This window comes from Drosophila arizonae, chromosome 4, assembly GCF_054131065.1.
Source record: "Drosophila arizonae isolate 15081-1271.41 chromosome 4, UAZ_ARI_1.0, whole genome shotgun sequence".
Taxonomy (NCBI): Eukaryota; Metazoa; Arthropoda; class Insecta; order Diptera; family Drosophilidae; genus Drosophila; species Drosophila arizonae.
In genome coordinates, this window is record NC_142924.1 from 19,199,705 (window position 1) to 19,218,537 (window position 18,833).

General features: G+C 36.6%; 1 protein-coding gene across 3 annotated transcripts in view; it reads left to right on the forward strand.

Moving 5' to 3' along the window:
- bbg (PDZ domain-containing protein big bang) overlaps positions 1 to 18,833 on the forward strand; it is a 171,163-nt gene that overhangs the window by 112,826 nt on the left and 39,504 nt on the right. Inside the window, exon 1 of one of the 3 annotated variants that reach the window (XM_089467017.1) lies at positions 10,891 to 11,026. The exons of the other annotated variants lie outside the window; for them this stretch is intronic. The gene's annotated coding sequence lies outside the window, so the exon portion shown is untranslated. Of the gene's footprint in view, positions 1 to 10,890; positions 11,027 to 18,833 lie in introns of those variants that run through there. 3 annotated transcript variants of the gene reach the window in all.

An 18,833-nucleotide genomic window follows, 5' to 3' on the forward strand; every position in this document is an offset into this window, starting at 1 on the left:
AAGTAGTTAAGCAGCTCACGCTGAGAGCTCAGTACCGTTTCTTTTGAAAAGTATCAACAGATACACTACACTAAGATCTCAAAAGCTCCATTGTAGCAAGAACAAAGACTAAATGGAATTCATAAGTATCTATCCAATTAAAAGTAGCCATGGAGCTCACACTGAGAGCAGCGTCCATTGGCTCAGCATCATTAGACCACCCACACCAGATGAACTCGAGAAATTCTTTACCAATAAGTTTTCGTAATTTTCACTCTTTCACATGTTTGTCTATAATTGGCCCACTTTGATATTGGGACTTGAGTTGAGCTGAGTTCAGCTTGAGTTATGAGTCGACGGGGTATGCAAAGTAAAAGTCGAATTTTCTATTACAAATTCGAAATTGTTCGATTTGAATTTCGAATGTGAGCACCGAATTCTGAGGCCTGAGAATAATTATCTGGCTGCTGGACACGACACCCACATAGAGTTGGCCGCAATTTAATTAGAAAACACACGACGCAACGATTAATGGCCAATGCATTTGAAAGGAAGAGTAAGAGTAAGCTCGACTCGCTTTAGCTGGCCGGAGAAATGCGCGAACACATGCGGGGCGCAATAACAGTAAAAAAGTGTAACATATATTTATCACTGAAAAGCGACAGCCGAAAAAAAAAAAAAAAAAAAAAACCGAAACATAAACAGAAACATACAATACGCTCTTAAGCGACAAGGAAGTATAGGTATCTTCTCCTCTTGCCAAGTGCTATCTCGCTCTCTTTACCAATGTGGGTCAGGCAAGCGGTCGGCATCTCTGTTGGAGCGCCTGTCCAAACAATGTGCCCCCAGCCAAGGCACATGGCTGGTTAGCCAGCCGGGCGGTCAGACAGACAGACGGACAGCCGGCGAGATAGCCTGGCCAGCCGATGCAAGCCAAACTCAACACGCTTCACATTTTCGATGATGATAAATGGCTCAGATGAGTGCCACGATAAAAAGGCACCGAAAGGAGTTGCAGACACAGTGAAACAGAGAGAGAGAGAGAGAAAGAAAGAGAGAGAGAGCGAGCGAGCTAAATGTTAACTTAATGGCAGCTGATAAGCCTCACAGTTCTGATCAAGTCACACAAACTAACTCAGTGGCTCTCAGCAAATAGTGTCAGCTAATTAAGGGCAGCTGGAGTAATCTGAACAGTGTAGTTAACCTAAATGAATGGGAAGTTGTTGCCAATTCGAGCTACTAATATAATCTACAAATGTCTAGCAGCGCAAATAGACTTGGGGCTTAGCTAAAGAAAATACAAGATGTAAAGTAAGTCATACTGCCAGACAAAGTCCACAGCTTGTAATTGACTTAGACAAGAATATTATCCCATTGTAAGATCTTTATCATTTTTATCAATGAACAGAAAGAAAAAAATATATTCTCTGTATATTTGAAGTGGCATTTAAGAAGCTATGGCTTATCTTATATGTAGATATATCAGTACGAAATGAAACTAAGTATTATGTCAGTATCATAAATTTTTAAATTAGTTTATATTAAGGGATCTCTGTAAAGACCATCAGGTAGAGCTGCAGCTGTGGAACCGGGAGTATCGTTCTCCTTATGAATGCTCTCCCTATGCTTAATCTACCATGTTCGTTCTCCAGGAGCGCTGTTGGATTCAATGCCTGAGCATTTGTTGAAGCTCCTGAGTTGTTCTTTATTCCGAACTCTGTTGGATTGGACCAAAATCTTTTCGTGAGACAGTTATCTTAACAAGATCTTCAACATTATATTATTATAATTTTGTGCAAAAAATTTTTATTGCTCTAATATTAAAAATAATAGTGCCTAACATACTAAACAGTTTACCATTAAGTAAAAGACTATAAGGAAAACGATCATAAAACAGTCAATAAAGTCATAAGGGAAAAGAGATTTTCCCAAAGAGACCTGTCTTACGATCTTTGGCTGTTCTATAATGATTCCTTTTAGCATTCTGTAACATAGTCATATTATAATATCTATATATTTATTTTGCATAATATATGTTTAATATCTCGAAACATATATCTATATAAAATACTATATATAATATATACACAAACAAGAGGTGTGATCTTGTCTTAATCTCCTTGATCAGTGTCAAAAATCGTGAGTACCTAAAGCTGTCAACGCAATATTCTGATGCGCTGAGGCTCTGTCCTCAATATTTTCCTGCATCAACTACTGATATATAATCAAAATTCAATAATTTCCAACTATGCTCATTACCTCTCTCTCTCCCTCTCTCGACATCTGTCTTTCTCTCAATTGTAATTATACTAAAGTCTACAATTGGCATGTGTTTAATTCCTTCTACCAACTCCGTTCAGCTCTGCTCAACTCAACTCAGCTCAGCGCCTTCTTTAACTTTCACTGCACAATCGTGAATATTTGTGCAATTGCTTGACAATTCTAACACATCATTCGAACTGAAGTTGAAGCTGAGCTGAGCTGAGCTGAGCGGAGTTGAGTTGAGCTGAGCCTGGCGGCGACACTTTCCCATGACCAAAAGCATTAGAAGAGCTAAGCCAACAAGTCACGCTGTGACTGCACCAATAAAAGGCACACAAAGCGCTAAGGCCTAAACCTAGAGTCGAGCATTTTAGCCAGGCCGAAGCCAATTGCCTGTCCTCCTCCAGCTCACTCTGCACTCTTCACAGTCTTCGGCTGTGACACGTTCACGATCCAGAGTCAAGGTAATTCCCATACAAATTTTTGCATTACCAAAAATTTAGTGTTTTTACCTCTTTGGCCATTGTTGGGCTTTCGCTGCTCGCTGCTCGCTTCTCGCTGCGTTCGTCTGTCCAATGTCCAATGCATACGAGTATAACTATTTATTAGGTCATCTAATTGTGTTTTCCATTTCAACGAGCTGTGACAGCAACAGCAACGGCGATAGACGTGTTTTTCCAACGGTTTTCCCACACGCTCACACACACACAAACGCTCACTCACACACACACACATGGAACATGCATTTACCTAGTTTTTTTTAGCATTTAATGTTTTGCAGTTTTGCATTCGGTTCCGGCTGCCAAAATTTTAATGGACTCTTTTTCATTGACTGCGCTGCAAATTGACTTTGCAGTTCGAGCAAATTGAGCAAAGGAGTAGCTGGCTGTTATTCAAAGAAGCTATCGATTTATCGATTTATTGATGCATAAAAATGTCAGCTTTAATACATCACGATAGTTAAGATATTGCTACCCGACTGAGAGTGATAAGAAAGAAAGTGTGTGAATAAAGTGAAGCAGCAAATGATTGGAAAAGTAGAAGTTGCTGTCAGCTCAATTGCTAATTTTTGCCAATTTATGTATCGATTGGGTGCTTTATAGTGTTATCGATATATGAGTAATGTACTATTTAATATTTGTCAGTTGTTAAATATACATGCCAATGAAATTAAGCTAAATATGCGGTCGTAAATGCATGATTACTTATATATTATCGATATTAATAATGGTTTCATGTGTAGAATATATAATATCAATATCATTATTATAATTATCCTCATTGTTTTACTCTTTTACGTTTTAAATTTGAAATTATTTTTGAAAAATTCATAATATTATTTAAAGATTTCCGATAAATAAAACACTTTAATACATTTCTTAACTTGGCTAGCTCTTTATGTTATCGATCACATGCAGCGTGTATATATATTTTTTATATTATGTCATCGGCACTTTTTTATGCAATCGATTAATATTTAAAAATCGATAAATATATATATAATATATCTATTATCGCTCATAAATTTTATTGACATTAGTTATTCGAAAAGGGATTTAAAAATAATAAAATATTTTATATTTGTATATTTATATGTTTTAATATTTAATTATTTCGTTTAAGAAATGTCAATAATTATCGATAATTTCTAAATATTTGAGTTATTTATCACATCTGCCACACACACGCAAAGGAATTCGACCAGCTGCTGCGGCCTCAAATTGTGGTTTAAGCCAAACTCGCAGCGGGCCAGCACCAGCTGTTGGCCAGTTGAAAGCCCCCTCCTCCCAAAAAACCGACATAAACGGACAGAGTTCAAGCGAGAAAGTCTTAAATTACATACGCACCCACACACAAACACACTCACACAGAGAGAGATAGACAGCTCGGGGCTGTGCAGGAGACCTTCCTGTTCGCTGAAATCGCGCTTCTTCCTTTTTGCTTTTGGCCAATTTGGTCAATGAATTAAGTTTTGGACGCGTTGTTGCGTTGCAAGTTCTGTTTTTCGGTCTTTTTTTTTGCTGCATTGGCAAACACCTCGAGCCTGGGGCATTCGCATTCGGCAAATTGGCCGAGCGCTCAAATTACAGTTCATTGAGCCATTTGGCAGAAAGAGAGTTGCCTCGCTTGGCGACACTTGACGGGCTTCCTGTGGCTGTGCCTGGGCCTGGCTCTGACCCCATTTCTGGAGTCGACCAGCTGCAAAGGTTTGTCTCTACTCCCAATTCTCTCTCTCTCTCCCTCTTACACTCCCTCTCTCTCTCTCTCTCTCTCTCTCTCTGTATGATAAATGAGCATTCATTTGTGACCGTTTACCTTAACCCACAGCGAGTCTCTGTTACTTGGCTCACATTCGCTTTTGGCCACATTATTATTTAGCCGTTACTCACATTTTTGGCCACTGCTGTTGTTTTGACAGTTGCCCAACTGCCCGAACTGCCCAGCTGACATTTACACAGGACCCGAACACGATGTCCCATTGTGATTTATGTGGCCCAAGCGTTAAAGTGTTTTACTTCATTTTTTTTCTTCTTGCCTTTGCCCTGTTCTCCTTGTCTTTGCCATTTATCTTGCTGCACTACTCTACTTCTCTCTCTCTCTCTCTCTATCTCTGTCGCTGTCTGTATAGGCTCTACCTACTTGTCCGCACTTCGTTCGAGAACATTTCACTTTCCCGTGAGCTAATTGCAGTTGAGCCTCGTCTGCTGTTGGTGCTGCTATAGCTGTTGCTGTTGCCTCATCTCATAAATCTTCAAACACTTTCACATTCATTCATGCCCGATTTTCGTATACCCGAAATCGGTGCACATAAATCGGTAGATCCGTAAAAAAATATACTCATTAGCACGTCGCGACGTCGCCTAAGTGGTTCCCGCGGTGTGTGCCAAGGGTAACCCGCGTGGGCGAATTCGGCCACCAAACACTTCTTCTTCTTCTTCTTCTCGCAGCCCAACAGGTAGTCTAGAAAGAATATAAAATAAAGTAAAACACCTGCGGTTCTCATTCATAGTTCAATTTGTAACACTTGCCGGTTGTGCGCAGGGCCAGCACTACCAGCACCGCCAGCGCCTGTCATAAAGGACCAAATTGTTAAAGTGTTCAAGCAGATAATATCTAAGGGTCCTAAGTAAATAAATTCGTATAAATACTTCAAATAATTTGTATGTGAAAAAAAAACCGTTGTTGGAATCAATCAAACGAATCACATTTTTATTCTTTAATTTAATTTTAGTTAAATAATGAAATATAATTATAAATGATATAAAGGTCAGTTATTTTAAATGAACTGCTGGTTATTTTTTTTTATTGATTTAATCTAAAAATAATTAAATAAACATATATAAAAGTATAAAAAATCATCAGCATCAATCAAATGAACTATTTGATATGATATGAATCATTTTAGTATTCTTTATATATAAATATAAATCTAAAGCAAATATTTTAAATTAATTATTTCTTTCTTTCATTGATTTTAATAATAATAATAATAATAATAAATAAATAAAATCATTAAATATATATAAAATTTATATAAAAAAAAAATACTTAAATGAATGATTTAAGTATTCATTATTTTGTATATAAACAAAATAAATAAAATATGAATATGTAAAATATTTGATTTATAGTTAATTTAAATGACAAAGAGTATTTGTATTTATTTTATTAGAATTTCATATACTTTTATATTCATAAATAGATATTTAATTAGGCTCATTTATTGAATGTATCATCAAAGATGATGAAGATTCACAAAGATGATGATGATGTAGAAAAAGAAGAAGCAGCAGCAGCTGTTAAATATATATTCCACTTTCTACTTTAAACCACAACTGAAAAATTTCAATAGTTATGAGCAAATTACCCGCATAATAATCATTATAATTAAGCGTAATCAAATTAAAGGCCTCTAAATGGCATTTAAAGCACGCAAAGGCAGTTCGTCAGATAGATGTGTATATGTGTATGTGTGCATGTGTATATGTATATGCATGTGTACATATATATTTGTATATCTGTTATTTATTTTGGAGATTTTCGTTTACAATTTATTTGCATTTAACCTGCTTTCACTTGGCGCTTTGCTCGAGTCATGAGCAGCAGCAACAGCTGCTGCCGTTGTTGTTGTTGTTGTTGTTGCAACAGTTGCTGTTGCAAATGCAACATGCTGTAGAATCAACAGACGACCATGAATTTTTGAGCTCCCTTAGCCACTCGGCACTTCCTCCGCTGGCCACGCGTATGTGGGTGGGCGAGTGGTTTAAGTGGGAGCTGTGGTGTGGCAGCAGTAGGAGGCAAGACGCCAAGTAGAGGTGGGACATGAGGTGGGGCTAACTGCGTTTTAATCTCTCAATTCAAATGGCACAGCTTGCAACTGCTGCTGCTGCTGTTGTTGTTATTGTTGCTGGTGCAACAGTTGCTGCGGTCAAATGGTGAAAATAAATGGGAGGCAGCCGAAAGTGGTGCGAAAATGCACGGTGGGGCAAAGCTGTTGTTGCTGTTGCTGTTTAGTGGTTGCTGCTGCTGTTGCTGCTGCTGAGTGGTTGCTTAGTTTTTGGGCAGCTGTTGCTGTGGATGCTGCACCATTTAAGGTCTGGCAGCCAACACTCTGCAGCAGCTAACTGGATTGGATTCATTGCCAAATTGGTCTACAAAAAAAACAAAAACATACAAAGTCAGCTTTGTAATCGAGACGTTCCAGAGCTATGCCACGTGGTTGGAGGTCAGTGTGAAGGAGAGAGAGAGAGAGAGAGAGAGAGAGAGAGAGAGAGAGAGAGAGAGAGAGAATGAGAGACAGATGACAACAGAGCAAAAATAGTTCAATTAGAAATTAGCTCTTAAATAAATAAAGTGGATTTTAGTGGGTGATATGAGAAGGTATTTAAGAGACGTGGAAGTTAAATGTAAGATGATAGAGGAAGACGAAAAGAGAGTAGGAGGTAGACGAGAGACAGCTAATAACTAATAATAAATTTAGAATTTAGAAAATATTAAATAAATTTAAAAAAATTAGTAAAATATATCTATAATACAATATCTAGAATATAGATATAGAAATATGTTACTTCATTTTTTATTTATTTATTTTTTATATATTATATTATTTATATATTTTTTTCATTTTAATTTATTTTATTTTATTCCAAATTTGATGTTTTCAATTTTACTTTATTTTTGTTTTAATTATTATTTTATATATATTTTATATATTATATTATTAAATTTATTTTTTTAATTTTTTTTTTTATTTTATTTATTCATTATTATTTTATTTTTATTTTTTTTGTGTAATAATATACTCAAATGTTGCAAAATGAAAATTAAATAAGATCATAAGAAATTTGTATATAATATATTTATTAAAGGATGAGATAAACATATGTCGAAAGAGTTCTTATCACAGCAAGGAGATTGAACAAAAATTAAAATCAATGAAAAAATATAATCATATAAAGGCTTATATAAATTCTGTTTCAGATCAATTTATTTATTAGAAATTAGAATCAATCTCAAATTTAGGCTAAGCAGTATAACTGCGGCCTTCGGCTTGATTAAAAATTTCTATTGCTTGTGTTATGATTATAATACAAATTTAAACTAGACAAATTGTTTAATAAATAAATACATTTTATATATAGAAAAAATGCAATATGTATGCGTAAATTAGACTGTACAGAACAAAGTAAAAATAATTTTAAAATAAATGCAATTCAGTTGCAAATGTTTATAGTATGGAAACCTTTTTAATAAGAAAAGTTTTTCAAATATGCTAATAAAATGTGAAGCAGAACAGACTCTTCCATTTAAATAAATAAATCAATTTGAAACACAAAGCTTGGCTTCATCTATTCCTCTGCAAGCCAACATAAGTCAGTGCTCAACCCAAATGCATATCGGATACCCACACAGAATCAGTGCAATCGAATGCTACTTCAATTCGCTGGCATTTCACGCCAGAGCCAGAGCCTGAGCCAGAGACCGAGCCACATCCGTAACCCTGTCTAGCGGCATCTAATGCCAGAGCGATGGAAAATGATTTTGAATGGCGCTGCGAACCGTTGGCGCAGTCATAACATCAATCAAGCTTTGATTTTCACATGTCAGGCAGCAGGCAGGAGCCGGCGAGCAGGAGACAGAGGGGAGGAGGCAGCGAGCAACATAAATTCAAATCGGAGCCATTCGCAAATCGCCAACTTTCTATGTGGCGAAAGAAGGAAGGAAAAACTAACAACAACTGTATTTGCAACATTCTCATTCAAATTGGGGTAGGCTGGCAGGAGTAGAGGGGCAGGGCAGAGCAGCTCCACTAGAAGTGCAAGTCAAAGTCCAAGCTGAGTTATCGCTGCGACACAAACACTTGTCATAAACATTAATTGAGCGTGAAAATCAAACGAGCAAGTCAGAGAATGAGTGAGTGAGAGAGAGAGAGGGGGGGAGGGGGAAGGAGAACAAGAACATAAGATCGATTGCAGTGAATGATGATCAAACAGCAAACGCAGACCACATCATAATAAATTATGAAAAAAGCGAAAAAGAAAAAAAAAAAGCAACAAAAACTGAAGCAGAAAAAAGTAAAACAAGAAGCTCGTCGATCACTGAACGAGATGAAAAGATCGATCGGCAATCTTTTTGGCACACATCGAATGGCAGCGGCCTTTGGCACCCCATTAAAAAGCGAAATTGGGTCAGAAGACGACGACGACGACGACGACGGCGACGATCTGGCCAGCGTCTCATCCTGCTGCTGCACGGGCTACAGCGGCGCATTGTTTGAGCCTGTCTTTTACTTTCATTTGTTGCCTTTCTTTGAACAACAACAACAACAACAAACAAACAAAAAAGTGACCTGCTTAACGTTCGACGTCGCGTCTTTTGGCGCGCGAACTCATTAAAAAAAGAATCGAACTGCTGATCATAATCGATCGCCAATCACTGATCAGCGATCGGTAAATCGACAACGCGACGTTCGACCCGTTGCCAAACATATTTTTCATATTTTTGCCGATTTTTTTTTTTTACTTATTTTTTTTTGGAAACCCCTCGTTGCGATTCTGGCGAAACCAGGTCGTGCTGTAAAGTTTCTCCCAGTTATGTTTTATACACACACACATACATATAAATACCTATATATATATTTATATATAACGTCTTTTTTTTTTTTTTTTTTGCTTGGTCCGGCTTCCTGCACATTGATGTCTATTTCGAGCTGCTTTTGAAGTTCAGATGCGAATGTCAAAGACAGCGCCCACTCGCAGCAGCAGCAGTGGCATGCAGCATGCCACATGTTGCATATGAAATTTATGCAAATCGGCTAAAGAGCAACAGCTGCCAATAAGCAAGCATAAATTATATGCGCTGAGATTCAAGATCCTTGTTTGCCATTAGCATATAACCTGATGCCAAGCAGCCAGAGAGATGCAGATGCTGTGGATCTTGGACTGTCTACAAAATGGCTTCATCTTCCACTCGTATATATGTATGTGCCGCTTGGCAGCTCGACTGACACAATTAAGTGCTGCAACTTTGTGCATTTTATGAAACAATTCAAAAGTTTCTCAGGCTTCCGGACCAAGCCAAGCCACTCACCAGGTGTGCTAAAGGTGTGAGCTGTCTGCTGTGCGCTCTGCTCTCATTAGCAGCGAGAGTCTCTCGCGCATCATTATAAAACTTGCCTCATTTTTGTTGAGATTATTAGCCTGGTTCTTAATGTGGGAATTGGCTGTGGGTCTGGCTGGCTGGCATGCCGGAAGCTGAGCTGTTGCTGTGCAAATAATTGTTAGAGCAAGATCAACAAAGCTTTTGACTAAAGCTAACGGTGCTATAAAGTGCTCAAACTAAGAATTTATTTGAAATTGAAATGGACTAGTGTATGGCAACATGTTTGTATTGATTAGGCTTAACAACATGTTGCACACTTTAGCTAAACAATGAAACATGATTATTATTGGCAAATAATTTAATGTTTAACCCGCAACAATTTACATTAGGAGAGCATGACTTCCCAACATGTTGCTACGGTCAGCAACATTTGGCTCGTGCACTCTGTCAACATGTTGCCGGTTAAACACCGGCTTATGCACGCAGTCTACACACACGCGCTCTCTTCATCTGTCTGCCTGTCACTTGGCGCGCGCTCTCTCTGTGCTTACTCTCTCTCTGTCCCTCTCTTTCACTCTGTTTACCTGCAAGTGCAGCAACAAATCAATGCGGCGATATTTGACTGAGATCTTCGAAAATGCTGCAATGCGACTGGGCGAGGGGTGTTCCCAGCTCAGCGTTGACGGGCGTCGAGCTGATGTAGGCGATTGGCGTTATGGTCATGTCGAAGACCTCGTTTTTATGCAGTTCGCTGTTAACGCTGGTAGCGCTGGTAGCACTGTTAACGCTCATGCTGTCCAGTTTCTGTTTGTCTGGCTGAACGACGTTCAGCGTGCTGCGCTTGCGCCGCTCGTGCCCGAACAGTCGGCCAGTGCACATTTTTACTTCCGTGCAAGCAGACGCTCGCGTCACTCTCTCTCTCTGCCACAGACTCAGTACGTCACCTCACGTTACGCTGCGTTACGTTACGTTTGACGTTTTCGATCTTTCCATGCGCAAATTCAAATTACTGAAAGATTTTAACAACAAATAAATGTGTGACTTTAGTGTACGGGCCGAACATTTAATATTAAAAATAAGTTACTAATTTTATAAAATTGTATCAAAAAATTGTTTAATCATATAACAACAAACTCAGAGAATGAAAATTTGAAATTCGAAATTTGGCAACACCAGAAACTGCGTAAGTTATAAAAATTTTCCATTATTCAATTAATTTATAGTTTTAGTTTTTTTTCTTGATTTTTGTCTTTGTTTTTCGTGTTATGTGCAACCATAAACAAGTTTGACCTTTTCTGCGTAGGTGTTTGTTTTTTTTTTAGCTTGTGTGGACACATTTATCTGATTAATTTTTTGACAGAAGGCAGACAAAAATGTTGACCGATAATTTCAAATTGACTGCAACAACGACAACAACAACAGCAACAACGACAACTGACAACAACACAAAAACATGGACCATAACAATGTTGACCTCGTTTCATTTGAAGTTAGGCATAGATCAAAGTAGCGCGAGCGAGCGAGACAGCTGCCGTTACGTAATGGGCAACGTAAGGCGGCGGCGGCGGCACACGACAATCAACGCAAAAGAAAGGTAAAGAAATTACCAAAAAAAAAAAAAAAAAAAAAATAGGAAAAAGAAAAATGCAATAAAGCAATTAAAATGTCATTGCTAGAAAAAAAAAAGAGTAGAAAGAGTGGGAAATGGGCTATAAAAACGGATATGAAGATACGAGATACGAGACGATAGCTATGGATAGGCATTTAGAGCGCGAAGTGTTCGGGTGGAAGTAATAAACTTTGCTATTGTAGCACTTCTCTTCCTAAACCCTAGCTTGTGTGTGTGTGTGTGTGTGTGGGAGGGATAGAGCTAGGTGTGTGCTAGGTGTAATTGTAATACATCATATATAGCTCGGCTCATTTATAGCTCGGCTCACAGCAAATGCTAACAAAACTGCTCGAAGATAACGGCAAATGCTTTGAAGTTTTTCGGCATCACAATCAAAATCAAAACTAAATACTGATATGCATATAAATATTACTATATAAATATTACTTTATATCTATATATATCCAGCCGATAACACTCTTTCAACAATCGTCCAAAATCGCCAATGAGCTGTGTGCTGAGTTATGGTCAAATATTTGCACCGAGTTTGGACTCGGTCTTTTGTTGAGCTGCCTCAAATGTTGTTTGCGCAGTTAGAATTGAGTATTGTTGTTGTTGTTGTTGTTGTTATTGTTGTTATTTCTATTTGAATGCAACGCGCTGTATACACTTTAAAACCTTTTTGGGTTCGCATCTGGTGTGCTTGCTGTGATTTGAAATGTTGTGAGAAAAACAAATAAGTGATATAACCAAGTGTTCCATGCAGTTGGAAACACTTCCAAATTGAAGTTGGACAATAGGTCAAATGTAGAAAAATTTTTATATATGTGTGGCTATGCATATGGCTAATGTAAAGACATATAGTTTTAATGCATAGTGCTTAATAAGTAGTATTTAATTATTATTGCATTTGCTAAGTAAATAGAATACATTAATTACTTTTTCTGAGACTGATTTAGTCAATATTTGAACTAGGGTATTTGAATGCTAATCCTAAAGTATTTTATTTTAGATAAATTTTGCAATTGTATTTGAGGAACTTTGCTTAATACTGCTTAGCTAAAGCAATACTAATATTGATGGTAATAAGTATATAAATATATATTGACAATTTTAATGATAATGAAGACAGTAACAATGACTCAGATTTTTTATAAAAAAAAATTAAGATGAAAAATATTATAATATATTCTCTAAATGAAATAAATATAAATAATAAATATATTCAAAATATTTAAAAAGTGAAATAAAAATTTTTTTATATATAGAAAAATAATAATAGCAAATCTTTATATAAAATATAACAAAATTAATTTTTTATCTTTGTATATATTTCTTTCTAAAAATTATATAAATTTGTAATTATACTTTTTAAAAGTAATTAAAAATATTTTATACAAAATATAGATAATATACAAAAATATAACAATAAAAAATATTTATATATATTTTTATAATTCATAATTAATTTGTCTATTATTTTTTAAAAATTAATAGAGCACTTAAGATTTTAAATAATTAATAGAAAAGTATATAACAATGGTTTTGTATATTATTTATTTAATTATTTTGTATAAAATATTTTTTAAATTACAAAAAAATATTTGTCAATAATATTGCGAATAGTGATGAAATTCGGCTATCGTTTATTTATTGATTTAATTCATTAGCAAATGCAATTTGCCAATTCGCTCAGCTCTAAGCCTGAAAATATTTCAACAATCGTGTGGCGACTGTCTATAGCTAGTTTATTTTTCAATTTAAATGCTGTCTGAAAATACTCGTATATCAACGGCACTCGCATTCATGAATGTACAATATTTATATACATATAATGTGTATGTGTGTGTGCGCGCGTATATAGAACTGTCAGTCCAATCTGTTGACCAAAATCCGCAGACAGCTCAATATTTTGACAGCTCGACTGCAGTCAACCCCAAACCCAAAAAAATTAAAGAAATATCGAAACTTCTGCAACTGCAAACAATGGTAAACAATTTTTATGCATTTATGCAAAAAGTGAACCCAGCCCCAGCTCCTGCTCCCACTCCCATAGCTGCTGGTGCTGCTCCTGCTGCCACTCCCACTCCTCCTGCTGCTGCTGCTACTGTTGTGGGGGGCTGTCAGAAAAGCGCGTCGCATTCACAAAAAAAAAAAAAAAAAAAAAAAAAAAAAAAAAAACGAAAAATAGCAGTAAACAAACTGAAAGAAACACCCAAAAGTCACACCGTAGCTGGAGCTACGAACGTGCTGCCAACAACATTGCATGAAGCTGTCAGGCAAAGTGACGCACTGAATTATATATGGATAGCACATATCTATATACACATACATATATAGTTTATATACATATATGAGCAACAGAATTGCAATGGGGCGAAATCATATTGAAAAACCACACAGAAAGAGCTGACAGAGCCAGACGCAGACCCAGAGACAGACAGAGAGACGGAGACAGAGACGGAGACGGAGACGGAGTCAGAGCCCATCGTGTTCGACCTTCAGTAAACCGCAACTAATCAAAATCGTAGCCAAAGAAGACCAGAAGCGATTTTAGCTCTTGGGCCTGGTCAAGTTTACTTTTCATAATTACCGCGCATTAAAGTCAAATTCAGTTGCAGATGCCAGGCGTTTGATACGCTGCCTTTTCCAGGGGGTTCCAACTGCAGCCATCCCGCTGTCTCTCTCTCGCTTCCCCATCTCTCTCTGTTGAAGCTGCCTTTAATCTGCGCTCGATTCGCCATGCAGACGCCTCTTCGGATGCAGACGTGGCGCTCAGTCGAGCCGAGCTTGCTTTATTTTTAGACGTGCCTCCAGAGAGTCGTCGCTGGTCATTAACTTTTGACGGGCAGTGTTTGCGCGTATGTTTAGAATGCTTAAATACCCTGACAGAATGGACATAGACATAATAGAAATGTCAACGGGCGAGGCGCTGATTTGATAGCAACAACAATTGCTTGAAGCGAAAGAGTTTAACTTCCCCATCATCCCTGTGGAACGGGGGGAGGGTGGGGCACTCCAAACTCTGGGAGTCGGAACTGAAAAATGCAGGGGGCAAATTGTCTGTTTGCAACTAGTTTAATTGATTTTAATTGCTGTTGATTAATGCGAGTGTGATTTGATGATTTGACTTGCGCACCGAGAATCTCTTTCCCAACTCAGTGGAAGTGAAAAGCGGAAAACTTGATTTACAAAATGCAAATGGAATAGAAAAGCAGAGAGCTGGCGTATGTTTGCGATTAACTTGTTTTTAGCTGAAATGGAAATTGAGACTGAATGACAGGCAAACAACTGTGAAAAGTCTCAAATGTTTATTGGGATTAGCATGGGAACTGCACTTAGAGAAATGCTTTGATATAGTAGAGATGTGAGATGATATTCAGAGCTAATCAAGAGCTGAATTTATAAGTGAATATAGGAATTAAGGGGATTATGGTATTGTCCACAGTAAAATATATCGTATAATAATAGATCGTATATGTCTAAAGGGAAATTCAGTTTATAGCGCTTCTGAATATTGAATATTGCTCAAATCAAAAGAAATTCTTTTCCATGCACTTATAAATATATATTTTGTAAGATTGTGTTAATAAAATTGTTAGAATGAAATTATTTTACTATCAATATTATTTTTTATATTTTATATATTCATAAATTTTATTATTATTTATAATATTATTTTTTATTATTATAATATTCACTAAAAATATTATTATAAATATATATAAATATATTTATAATATATTTTTATTATTTATTATATACATATTATATTATGTTTATAAATTTCATTTTTATTTATAATATTATTTTTTATCATTATAATATTCACTAAAAATGTTATTATTATTATTATTTTATAATATTTTCTTTGATATTTTAATCTTAGTATATTCATTAAAAATATTATAATTACAAGAAATAATATTATCCGCTTTCAAACTCTTCTATTTGTCGAGTATATTAAATTTATGCAGCCTAGCTACTTAGATTTATATAGATTTATATATAATAATTTTATTACTCAATTATATCATACAATTTTCAATTATTTTTAAATAATAATTATCAAATATATAAATGATGAAAGTATACTTTTATTATATTAAAATTTTTTAAAATCAGCATGAGTGAAGGCTTGGGTTTATTTTCACTTGGAATGTGTTTTACGCACTTGTCCCTAGTGCTCCATAAATTACCCAATTATGGCTTTGAGTGCGGCACAAGTAGCGCAATTCGTTGTCAATATTAGAGCAGCTCTTAATGTCTGACATATTGCACTGTGTATATGGAGAGCCGATAAATGTGTGTATAAGTATATACGATGGGCTATAAATAGTCTTATATGTGTGGCGGTGGTGCACTTAGGCCCATAGACATTTTTACTGGTCACAAATTGTGAATTGTGGGCGCATTTGCGCAGCTTTCAAGGCTACTCAGCAAATGGCACACACATACATACTAGATATCTGTGTGTGTATGAGTTTGGCAATCAATAAGAAAAATGAACTTACGAGTCTCTATATATGTATATGTGTGTGTGTGTGTGTAGCTGTCATAATGTTGCAAGAGATGTGGCGACGTTGTCATTAACCCCGGCAGCATTTGCAACATATTCGCGACTTGCCGCCAAATGTCACGATGACAGTTGCAAATTGTCAGAGTCTGGCAACTTTGTTGCTGCAACATGCCGCCTAATTACAAAGCTCTGACATTTTTGTTGCCTGTTGCCTGAGCCTTTTGACAGTTTCAGTTCAGGCCACGATATGGAATTTGAGGCCCAGGTCCAGACCTGGCTGGCTTTTCGAGAGTTGATTGAACTGGCATCGAGTGTTGTTGTTGCTGTTGTTGTTGGTATTATTTTTCCTCTTATTTGTTTTAGTGCAGCTACTGTCTCTGGGAATTGTCCGCACTTGTTGACAGTTTTTCTTTTCTTTTTATCTCTCTGTTCTTCTCTGTTTCTGTTTTGTAATAGTTTATAATGAATGCATTATGCAGTTGCAGCCCTTTTAGCAGCATCCGAGCATCCATTTGTCGCTCGTCATGCCGTTAGAATCGTAGCTATATGTTCTTGTCGAGTCATGCTCGGGGCGTAGCCAACAAATTGAGTCTAATGATGGATAACGCTGACACAGACCAGAAATAGAAATAAATGTCTATCGAGCACTTGAACTAGCAGAAACCAATTTTTTTTGTGGCAGTTATTGAATGGTCATTGACATGAACCCGAACAAAAGTGTCAACAAATTGATGGGAACAAATGCTGAAACATTCAATTCTGGGGGCAACTTTTCTTATGATTTGAACCCTTTTCTAGGAATATTTCAGAGTATTTCTTGACCAGCGATGGGTACTTGTAGAACTGAGCTTATAGCCATAGATTGATTAGGTAACAAATGAAATTAAACTATATGAAGGTAATATTTTACTTTTTACTTAATAAATTATCGTTAATATTTTATAATATCAATTACCATAAATCGATGTCACCTTTAAACAAGTCTTGTATATTTACTTGATTTTAGTTATCGATTTATTTACTTATCGATTGATGCTTAGTATGCAGAAGAACGTTAAATATTATTATTTATTTATAGATTGGAGAGAATTTTGAGTTAAAACTAACATGGGGTTTATTAAATTTATTATTTCAGTTTCCTTGCCAAATATATCCAATATATCATATATACATTACGTCATATATTTTGTCACACGTAAAAATATTACTTCTCTCATAAATTCCAATAAGTTTTCAACGGTCTTTGTGAACTTTCAGCTACACATATTTCCCTTTGTGTAAGCCCAACTCTTTAATCCCTGTCAAAGCTCTTTAAACGCGCTTACATCATTTCTCCTGCTTAACAAGAAAATCGCCAGCTCCACATGCCAGCAATTGTTTAGGTTATTAGAGAACATTTTCCGAAAAGGAAAAACAAATGTTAAAAGTAACTCTTCTCTATTCATTGTTGTCGCATCACAGAGAAAACATTAATCATTTCCTGCTAGACGCGATCGCCTAGAACAAAGAAGGAAGATGCAACTCGCATGGAGTGACTTGATCTTCGCATTGATCCTCATTTAGGTAAATCAAAGTGCATTTAGTATTTCTCTAGCCAACACTAAGTATTTTAAACAGCCTTTCACACGACCTTTCAACTCTGCAGTCGCATATTTTGGAGTTTTTTTTTTTTTGTCGGGTCGTGACTGTCCGTTTGTTTTGGCTACGTCTGGTCACCCGTGAAAAGTTTTAATGATCTATCATTGTTGGAATTTTGGTTACACAGTGTTGTAAGATGCTCCCACATAATAGTATGTGCGTTGTAAACGAAAGATTCTGATTGGAGACTTTCACTGCTAGGGAAAGTGTTAAGATTGATTGGGAAACTAAAATTAATGCTATCAACTGAAACAACTCCTCTTCAGCTTAAGTTGTTTATAAGGTATCTGAGGGACGACTCTTTGATCTTTCATATCTCTAGACAGTAGTTTTGAAGTTAAGTAACTTCACATTGTTATAGCTTTAACCCCAACCACTTTGCTCCTTGGGTTCCTCCATAGAGACAATATAGCAAAATTGACGAAACATTTTATGTTCAGCTAACGGTAAAGCTGAGAACTCTGAAAACATTCAATCATACCAAAGTGCAGCAACAACAGCAAGTAGATGAAGAAGAAGAGGGCAAAGAATTGTCTATGCAAACTAAGTGCAGGTTCCAAACGCTGATCTTTAAAAGAGCCGAACACAGTCCGAGTGAGAAAGGAACAGGCAGAGGGAGATGCAGAGAGAGAGGGAGAAAAACGAAAAACGGGCCATCAAAAGGCGTTACAAATTTTGATTTCTTTTGAAAAGTTGCGACGCCCCAGCCAAAGAGTGCGACAGACACTGACAGAGGCAGGGAGAGGGAGCTATAGAAAGATATATACATATATATATATAGAGAGAGAGAGAGGAGAGGGCGGAGGGCGAGAGAGGTGGGCTTGCATACACATAGTAGAAAATATCAATTACAGCATAATTATGTGTGACGCACAATGGGTGCGAGGAGGAGGGCAGCCATGACAGCTATGATTGATTTGTGGCTGTAATACATGAACACATACATACATACTTTACATACATTGTAAATATGTATTTATGTGTGTGCAGCCCGCAGGGTTAACTGAAAAGCTTCTCTCTGCTGAACTCTTGACACGTACCTAGAATCGAGTCAGGAAAAAAAAATTATTTTCGTTTGTCATCGTATAATTTAATTTTAAACGTTTTGATTGACTGGCCAAAACGGTACTTGATCCTCACAAAAGCCAGCCCAAGCCCAAAACCCACCCCACAATTCACTTCGGCTTCTTCCCTCTCCCTCTCCCTCTCCCTACCGCGTCTTGT